The sequence below is a fragment of the Suncus etruscus genome, chromosome 3 (genome assembly GCF_024139225.1).
Source record: "Suncus etruscus isolate mSunEtr1 chromosome 3, mSunEtr1.pri.cur, whole genome shotgun sequence".
In the NCBI taxonomy this organism is placed as follows: Eukaryota; Metazoa; Chordata; class Mammalia; order Eulipotyphla; family Soricidae; genus Suncus; species Suncus etruscus.
Window position 1 is genome coordinate 158586624 of NC_064850.1, and position 9780 is coordinate 158596403.

Consider the following 9780-nt stretch of genomic DNA (forward strand, 5'->3'; position numbering starts at 1 on the left):
CAACACTGGAATAAGTTCAGTTAGTACCCTACTCCTTTACATCTTCAGTGTACAATGCCTGTTCCTACCCCCCCATTTTCTTAGTTTCATTCTATTAAATTATTGCTAAAATCCATCCATTTTATTTGTACAAAATCAATGTAATCAATCATATCTATAGATATACTCTACTGTAATCATATCCATTATTTTACAACCTAATTTTAGAATATGTTTATCACCTATAAAGGTAAGATTGTATCCATTTCTAGTCATTTTCATACTTGTTAGTTAAATGCACAGTATTATATTCAAGAATTTGCATTAGACTATCTAATTAACAGTGACTGATGATGATAAAACATTAACCAATGTGATGAATAGTTTAATTGACTACATGTTGTTCTATCACTTACTAATGCTTAAAGATGTTTAGTCAGCACATAATTTCTTCATAACAAAACATACACATTATGTCAAACATAATATTGCTCATGACATACTTTTCAACATTTCTTAAATGATGAATATTCTACAATGAAAACACTTTAACAGTGCAAATAAACTTATAATAACATATATTATGGAATTAATATCTATTGCACTAAATTTAATTTATCATTAAAATTTCTGGTGATAAATATATGTCTATTTCTTTAAGATTTGGGTGTATTCCCCAAATTCTATCAAATACTCACATATACTCATGACTAGAAGAATATATAACATGATTAATATTTAAAAAATCATTTTGGACTTGAAAATAATTGTTGAACATTTGGTGTAGTATGTTATACCAATCAACATGTAAAACCTACGGAAGACAAACATTCCTTTCACTTTTCATAGTGACTTAAGCTCTTTTGCTATTACCTGGATATAACATAAGTAGAGTAGTTAGAATAATACGTGACCATTATTAATTTTCACACAGGAAAAGAAAAGAAATCAATATAAAACATGCCGTTTTCTCGAAGTACTGCATTTTCATGCAGGTAAGATTGTAACCACCTCCAAAACAATGTCCAGAGGAAAGCAGAATTTGCTTGCAGTTTTGAAAAACATAAAGAACTTTGGGAATATTAAAATTAAATTCTAGTGAAATGAAGTGAGGTGAAAATGACCAAGTTTCCACTTCATATCCTGCTTAACTGAGGTTATTTTTCCCAAATGGTATAGCAACTGCCTTGAAAAACTTCCAAATATTTTCTCCTGAGAGTTAGAATTTTTTATACTTACAGTAAAAATAAAAACAACTCAAATACTATCTTGTGAGGAAAAGAACAAAAAAATAAGTCCCTGTAAAAATACAAACACTAGCTTAAAGAGGAACTATTAGTTTGTGAAGTTATTTGTTTAAGGCCTTCATGAAAAACATATATTATTTAACTTTCTTCACCTGCAATCTTCGTATGTGAACATGATAGCCAATGGATTTATCTAAGAGTATTTGTAAATTTACTACTAGAAATTTTGAACAATTCTTTAAGGGCTTTGAATACTCATGAACTCATTTCTAATAATCAAATAAATAAAAAATTAATTAGGTAATTACATATCCTATTAAGAAATAAAACACAATAATGAGATGGTTAAAATTTAGACAGCTAGGATGGTGAAAGGCAGTCTTGTTTGTACTGAGATCTGAATGAAACGAGAAGCCTCCTAAAATTGCAAAGCAAAACCTGGTAGTTTTAGGAGTCTGTGCTAGTAGTGAGGAGAGGAGTTAAATATAGAATAAAGAGCAACAACAAAACAAAATTATAGAAAGGTACATAGATTATAATGGAATAGGACAATAATACAAGAGAATAAAAAAACACATGGTTGAAGGGAAACTAGGGAGGTTTGCAGACTAAAGTAGTAAATCTTAACCAGAATAAAATGTATTCAGAAAATGAACAGTCATGAACAGCATCAGATCAATGGAATATCAATCCATGTGTGCAGCAGTTACAAATAAAATAAAACGGGGCCGGGTAGGTGGCGCTGGAGGTAAGGTGTCTGCCTTGCAAGCGCTAGCCAAGGAAGGACCGCGGTTCGATCCCCCGGCGTCCCATATGGTCCCCCCAAGCCAGGGGCGATTTCTGAGCGCATAGCCAGGAGTAACCCCTGAGCGTCAAATGGGTGTGGCCCAAAAACCAAAAAAAAAAAAAAAAAAAAAAACAAATAAAATAAAACCACTAGTGCTACAGGACAGTGAGTTTTATGACCACCGGCAACTTATCAATTTGAGTTTGCTTCTCAAAGAAATGGGGATAACAATATGTCATAGGAAGGTTGTGATAATGCAAATGCATATAAAATAAATCAGGCTTTTCTGGTCTTCTAACAAATGCACATGAAATTGGGACCTTCATAATTCAATCCAGTTTTGTAGATTTATATTGCATTATTTATTTTTTCTTCATCGGTTTTGGTTTTGACTTTGTTAAATCCGATTACTTTTGTAATTCCCTATTCTACAAGCACTTTGCAGCAATTTTATGTGTAAGGTCCTATGTGGATTTATTCTAATTTGACTAGACTGCAAAAATGCTAAGAGATCCCACAACAGTTTTTATCCTTCCTGTGGGCATTGGCCTAGATGACACTTGGCTTTTAGCTTCACAGTCACAGCTAATTTCTCTCTTTCTACCTCCCAAGTCCCTTCGCTGTAGGTTTTACAATCCCTGGCTGTTATGACCTGCAAATCCTTCCTAATTTCTTGCTGTCTTTGTGCTCAGGAGAGGATGTAACACTGCTACACCCTCCTATTAGAAGCAAGACCTCTGGAGAATGGCATATTCCAGAAGAGAAATGCAGATGCCAAGAAAACATTGATTTCTGGCTCATGGATTCTGACTCTAATCACATTTTGTTACAATTGCTCCATGACTTTTTTCTTATTAGTGGATTTTAAACAGCATAAACCCCTATTCCCTGATTATTTCATGTATATATTTCCTTTTTAAAGCATAATTATTGAAAAAATTAAGTCTGTAATTAGACCTAATCAGATTTTTATATTCATTTTTATTTAGAAAAATATTTCTCTCTATTCTACAAATTGTGAAAGAACTGCTATTTATGTATTATATTTCTTGTTTTCTTCTCAATGACATGACCAATACACACCAGAATATTCCAAAGAGACATAGTAAAATTACCTAAAATGGAAATTAATCATTTTCTTTCCCACCCCAAGGAAGTATATTGAGGGAAATTCTGATTTTAAAGTATTTTCTGTTATCAAACATGATATGATAAATCGGGTATCTTTCAGTTAACTACTGTGCATCATTCTTTTAAAAGTAGTGTAGCTTAAATCTAAGAACATTCTTTAAATTAAATAAACTAGCATGACTTCTTATCTGAGTAAGTGTTCATTAAAACTAAATATTAGATAAGATTTCATTACTATTTGTGATAAAACTCTTCAAGAATGTCCCATTTAACATTTTGCCTGTCTATTTATTTCAAAATTGTAACTAATTATATTTGACATTTTGAAAAATAGCAAGTCTTCTGAGACAGAATAAGTTAACTACTGCTGAGTTTCATGCATCTTTCTCTTAACATGCACACTTCTCTTAATGTTTGTAAGATATCATATCACTTGTATTCAAAAATATTTTATGGTGGCAATAAGTGATAATGAAAAGAAAAAAATTAGAAAATAAAATTATAAAATAAAATGTCTAATTTTAATTTAAAACAAAATTATAAATTAAATATCATGTGTAAATATACATTTTCATTTTACATGTATATTATGATGAGTAGTTATATGACAAAGGTAATTTTTCTCAAGAGGTTCATCAATAATTTCTTAAAATTTTAGTAAAATAACAATTATAAAATGTTGCATTTAAAAACAGGATGTCAATTTGGTTAAAGGTTTTTCATGTTAATTCAACATAAATTGTTTTAAATTTAGTTAAATTTCAAAGGAGTTATCAAAGTTAAAATGTAGAATCTACCTGAGTACTTCCAATGAATGTGCAGGTTTTAACTACACAATCTTAAGCAACACTGTCCTAGACTTGCTTCTTCACTTCAAGTGCCAAATAGCTGAGTTTATCTATTCATACAAGGGATTTAACAGTAATATTTGTTGAAATAATGTTTATTTCTTTTAGTAAGTTCCAGAATTTTTAAATGACCATTTCTTTTCATTGAACCTTATTCTTTTTAAGCTTTCTTTTTCCTTTTAAATATGTATTTTAAGTATATATATTTAAAAATATATATATACTGGGGTGATGGGGGACAGATTCCTCTTTCTGTATTAACTAAAGCAGCATCAAAAACCAGCCTAGCTCCATTACTGAGCTTAAATAATACAAGCAGCTGAATTTTCTCAGGTGAGATCTGAATATAGGGCTGAAAAACTGTGGATATTTTCATAATGGGAATAAAAATTCAGAATCTTTAAACACATTCAACATCCTCCAGGCATAAAAACAACCTGATTCCGCTATCAAGCTCCAAAAGAAAATAATGGTCATCAATAAATTCTAGGTAGTCAGTTCTGTGGTGATAACTTTGTGCAATATCAGTATGGGCATAGGAATATATTACCTTTTCTGCATGAACCACAGCAGCCCTACATCACACCTTATAGCATCCAATAGAAACTGCCCATATCATCAACTTGTTCTAATTAAACTTCCAAGCCACAAAATTTGTTTCACATCTATAGATTCTGGATACCTCTATTTGTAGTAGAGTCAGCCCAGTAGTAGCACAGGAAATTGATGGAAAATTTATATAGTTATTTACCAGCTCAGTGACCCTAAACAGGAACACAGAAGGCTCAACTATTGCTAACCACAGTTAATTAAAACCTTACACATTGACTTTAGGAACACTATGGAGAGATATAATCATTATTTCAAAGGGATCATTGTTCATCTAAGTTTTGATATTCATTTTCGTTTGCATTGTTATAAGTAATATGGAAAAAATTATAAGTTCAAAGAGGCAATTGTAGTTTTTATTAAGAAACCGGGGCAAGCAGTGACAGAAAGGTCACATTGACAACAGAATTAGTGTTTGAAGACTTAATAACTAAAACTATTGTATTGTGAACAATGTTGTAAATCAGAATGTTATAATAAAAATTTAAAAAATGTCTTTTACATTAATAAATTGTGTTTGGTATGTCTTATTTAAGTAAATAAAAAATACAACATTTTAGAGATGGTAGTTAAATTATAATAGCTACTTTTAGTCTGTTTAATAAAACAAAGAATTCCATTTTATTGTGGTAAGAGATGGCTTGGGTTATTTTTCTTTTTGTTTTACTGAAATGATCACTATTTATTTAGGTAATTAAATATCTTCATTTATGGACATTTGATAAATGATATTTTAATTATCTGGCAGAAGTCAGAAAGAAGGGCGGTAGTTCATACAGTACTTACAAAAGTTTTGTATACCTATAGATTGAAATGCCTATTAGAATAGTATTTTGTGTCATTTTAAATATCATAATAACAAAGCATATTTATTCTCTTCACAGTTTTAGTTGCTTAGACATGGAGTATCATTTTTAAGAAAATATTACTTCAAAGATTAATCAAGGATATCAACCTTACTGAATAAAATGTGCATTATAATTTAATGTTAATGTCTACAGATTTAAATGTTTATCATAGCCAACTCACCTTACTAGAAATACTCAAAATAATTCTTGACTAAAATCTGAATAGTCAATGATACATTGATACTTAGTATTTACTGTAATATTCTATAAACATAAAGTTATTTCCTTACAAAATATTTTCTTTATTTTACACACTAATTTTTGCTCAATAAAACTCTAGAAGTGTTATTCACTGCACCTTGGCAAGAATGTTCATAATTGAAACCTTGAATTTCTGATTGTTTTTTAAAATTAACTAGCTATAAATATTAAGGTGAAAGTAATATAATAATTATCACCATATTCTTTTGTTTGTTTGTTTTTTTTGGGTCACACAGAAATAGCCCCCATCAGGCTCAGGGACCACATGAGATGCCGAAATTCAAACCCCCTTCCTTCAGCATGCAAGGAAAATGCCCTACCATTATGCTATCTCTCCAGCCCCAACCATATTCTTAATAACAATTTACTATATTCATACATTTGTTCATTTAAATTTATAAATGCTTTATGTGGAAAAATCATAGATACCCAAAGAGCTCAATCTGTATAGCATATGCTCAGCAAATGCAAGACACAATACCCCAAATTTCTGGTTTAACCCTGATGGCAACCACATATTATTCCATTCTAATCAATTAACTGTCAAGTTTCCATGCTTGGGCCATGCATTATTGGGTGTTGTTTCTGTAAGAAAATTTACTATCTTGCAAATATCAGCTTTAGATATAATTTTATAACAAGAAAAGAAAGTATTTCAGCAGGATAGCAGGATGACATCATATTTAATCATCATAACTTCTTAGGTGCCAATTGTTTTGACAGTTACCAGAATCTCCTTATTTAGATGAACTTGAAAAGTTTGAAGGGATAATGATATCAACACATTTAAAAAGGAACAAGCTCAATTGAACCCTTCTTTTGTGGGGGTACACCACGCAGTACTCTTGATTTTGTGCTGGCTGGGACTGGGGTTATATGAGGTGCCAGGAATTGAATCTGAGCATGCAAGACAAGTACCCAAATCTTCTTTTAACATCATAGAAGAACACATAAAAACTGAAATAAAGACAATACCCTATGAAGGGTCTAACTGAAAATATTTCATAGAGAAAACAATCATTTTCTTAGGATAATCATCTCAGAATCATAGAAAGGCAGACAGGTTCTAAGCTAAGGAATGTTTCATTGGGTTACCTGCAGGGGTGAAGCGAAGACTGGAAGAGCCAAGAAAAGAGCAAGTTGCTATTGGACAAACGACAACTACCTAAAGTGAGAGGGTTCTGAACACAAAGAGTTCACAAAATTTCACTTTATATACTGTAAATTGCAGTGTTGAAAATAGATAAATCCTTGTTGAATTCAACGCAGTGGGCTGCCATTCCTGTCAATGTTTGGAACAACCATTTCTGAGATGAGCTATGTCCAATAGAGCTATAGTTTCTATATGCACCAACTCAATTATAAGAGGTGATGTGGTCCAGCTCCACTGGACAGGTTAATAATGCATCTGTGCTGAGTGCTTAAGTTTTTACAGAATTGAATTTTTTACTTCAACTCAGCTGGGACTTTTAAAATTCAACTAAATATATGCCATATTGGGCTCAGTCTGAGAGCACTTCTTTAGGGGTGAACCTCCACACAACAGGACTATAGCCTCAGACTGCCTAGCAGGGCAGAAGCTTCAGCTCAGTCCAACAAGATCACAGCTTCAGTATTTCTCTGACATGGTCACAGACTTGACACTTCTCCAACAAGATCAGGCTCGTCCCAACTTACAGGTTGAAGCCACTGTGACAACTGGAGTTGGAAGAATGAAGTAGAACATGAGAAAGCAAATGGTGCTGGGGAAGCTGTATAAATAACTACATGAAAAAATAATTAGAGTATATTTCAACACAGACAATCACAAAATGTAATTAAAATGGGTAAAAAAATTTAGATAATGCCAGAATCTAAATACTCTAGAAAAACATGAATGATTCTTTATAGGATTACATGTATCTTTAATAAATTGATTCCACTGGCGATATGAAAACTAAATTAAACTAATGATATAAAAACAAATTAATTTTTTGCAAGAGAAAATAAAATGAGCCTTAATTAATGGAGCAAACATATGCACATTATGCATCAGGTAAAGAACAATTTAAAAGACCTAAAGTAAATATTGCAAAGCTCAGTAATAACAGCAAACACAATAGCCCAAGTCAAAAGAAAATAATGTGAGAGGTGATAGATAATTCCTCAAAAAGAACATATGGATAGCCAGTAAGCCAGTAAGTAAAAGTATTCATTTCACATATTACCATGAAAATTAATTTTTTACTGAAGTAGATAGGTTTGCTGTTTCAACCTCCAAAGAAACAGTTTGAATTTTATACATAGCAGTATATTACATATCTATAGAAATAGTTGAAATCTTGCTGTAAGTTGTCTAGAATTGGAGTGTACCAAGTGATATGAAATAAGACAGAGGGAATAAAATATCTGGATGAGTTCTCTCAACTGTATTGGCTATACCAAATGTGTGTAAACCACTGATGACAAAAGTTTTCTTTAGAAATATATAACAGACCATCAGGCAGTGAGAGGAGAAAGATTGGAATTAAGAAATGCTAGAAATAGATAATAGAAATGATAGGATAGTAGTGGAGGGTCTTGGGATCTTTGGTGGTATAGAGGTGCAGAACATTTATACATCAAAACATAAATATTAGTACTATTTTGACCATATTATCTAAATTATAAATATTTTTCTTCAATTCTTTTTGTTAGAGGCTCATGCCCAGCAAACTCAGGATTTTACGCCTGGTTCTGTGCTCAGGAATCAATTCTAGAAATGTCTATAAATAACCCTGGGTGGTTGCTTGAAAGAAAAGCACTTTCTTACTGTTCTATCACAACATCCACTAAATTAAGAATTTATTTTAATTTTGAAGTGCAGAAGCTTCTCAGTTTAATGTTGCCTCATTTCTTTATGTTTGCTTCCACTTGCTTGGAAAGTGGTAATTCCTCCTTGAAGATAATTTTATTCTCAATGACATGCAGTGTTTTGCCTACATTTTATTCTATATATATTAGTTTCAGGTCTGATATCAAAGTCTTTTGTTTTTGTTTTTGAGCCACACCCATTTGATGCTCAGGGGTTACTCCTGGCTAAGCACTCAGAAATTGCCCCTGGCTTGAGGGGACCATATGGGACGCCGGGGGATCGAACCGCAGTCCTTCCTTGGCTAGCGCTTGCAAGGCAGACACCTTAACTCTAGCGTCACCTCTCCGGCCCCATGATATCAAAGTCTTTAATTCATTTTTATTTGATCGTTGTGTGCAAGATAGAAAGGCTACACATAGAAAGGGAGATACTATTCACCCAATATCCATCTGCTAAGGAGCTAATATCTAAGATATACAAGATATTAATAGAACTCAACAAGAAAAAACTCTAACCCCATCAAAAAAATGGGTAGAAGAAATGAACCGACATTTTCTCAAAGTAATACAGATGGCCAAAAAAAGCATGAAAAAATATTCCAAGTCACTAATCATTAGGGTTCAAATAAAAATAGCAATGAGATGTCTCACACAAGAGAGACTGCCACACATCACAAAGAACAAGAACAACCACTGCTGGTGTGGATCTGGGGAGAAAGAGAGTCTCATTCACTTCTGATGAGAATGCCATCTAGTTCAGCCTTTCTGGAAAACAGTATAAATATTCCTCAAAAAAAAAATACCCTGAAAATTAAGCTCCCATATCATCTAGGAACACAAATACACAATACAAAAATGCCCTCTACACTCCTATATTCATCGAAGCAATATTTCCAATAGCCAGATTCTGGAAACAACCAGGTACCTGACAACAGTTGAGAGGCTCAGGAAACAGTTTTACATCTACACAATGGAATACTATGCAGCCATTTGGAAAAACTGGTTATGAAATTTGCCTATACTTGGATGAACATGGAGATTATTATACTGATTGAAATGACTTAGTGGTAGAGGGGTAGACATAGAATAGTCTTACTCATCTGTGAGATATAGAATAATAAAAAAGGCACAATAATAATATCCAGAGACAATAGATATAAGAGCTGGGAGAACCAACCCATGATATGAAGCTTGCCACAAAGAGTGGTGAGTACATTTAGAACACTAACTGCACTGAC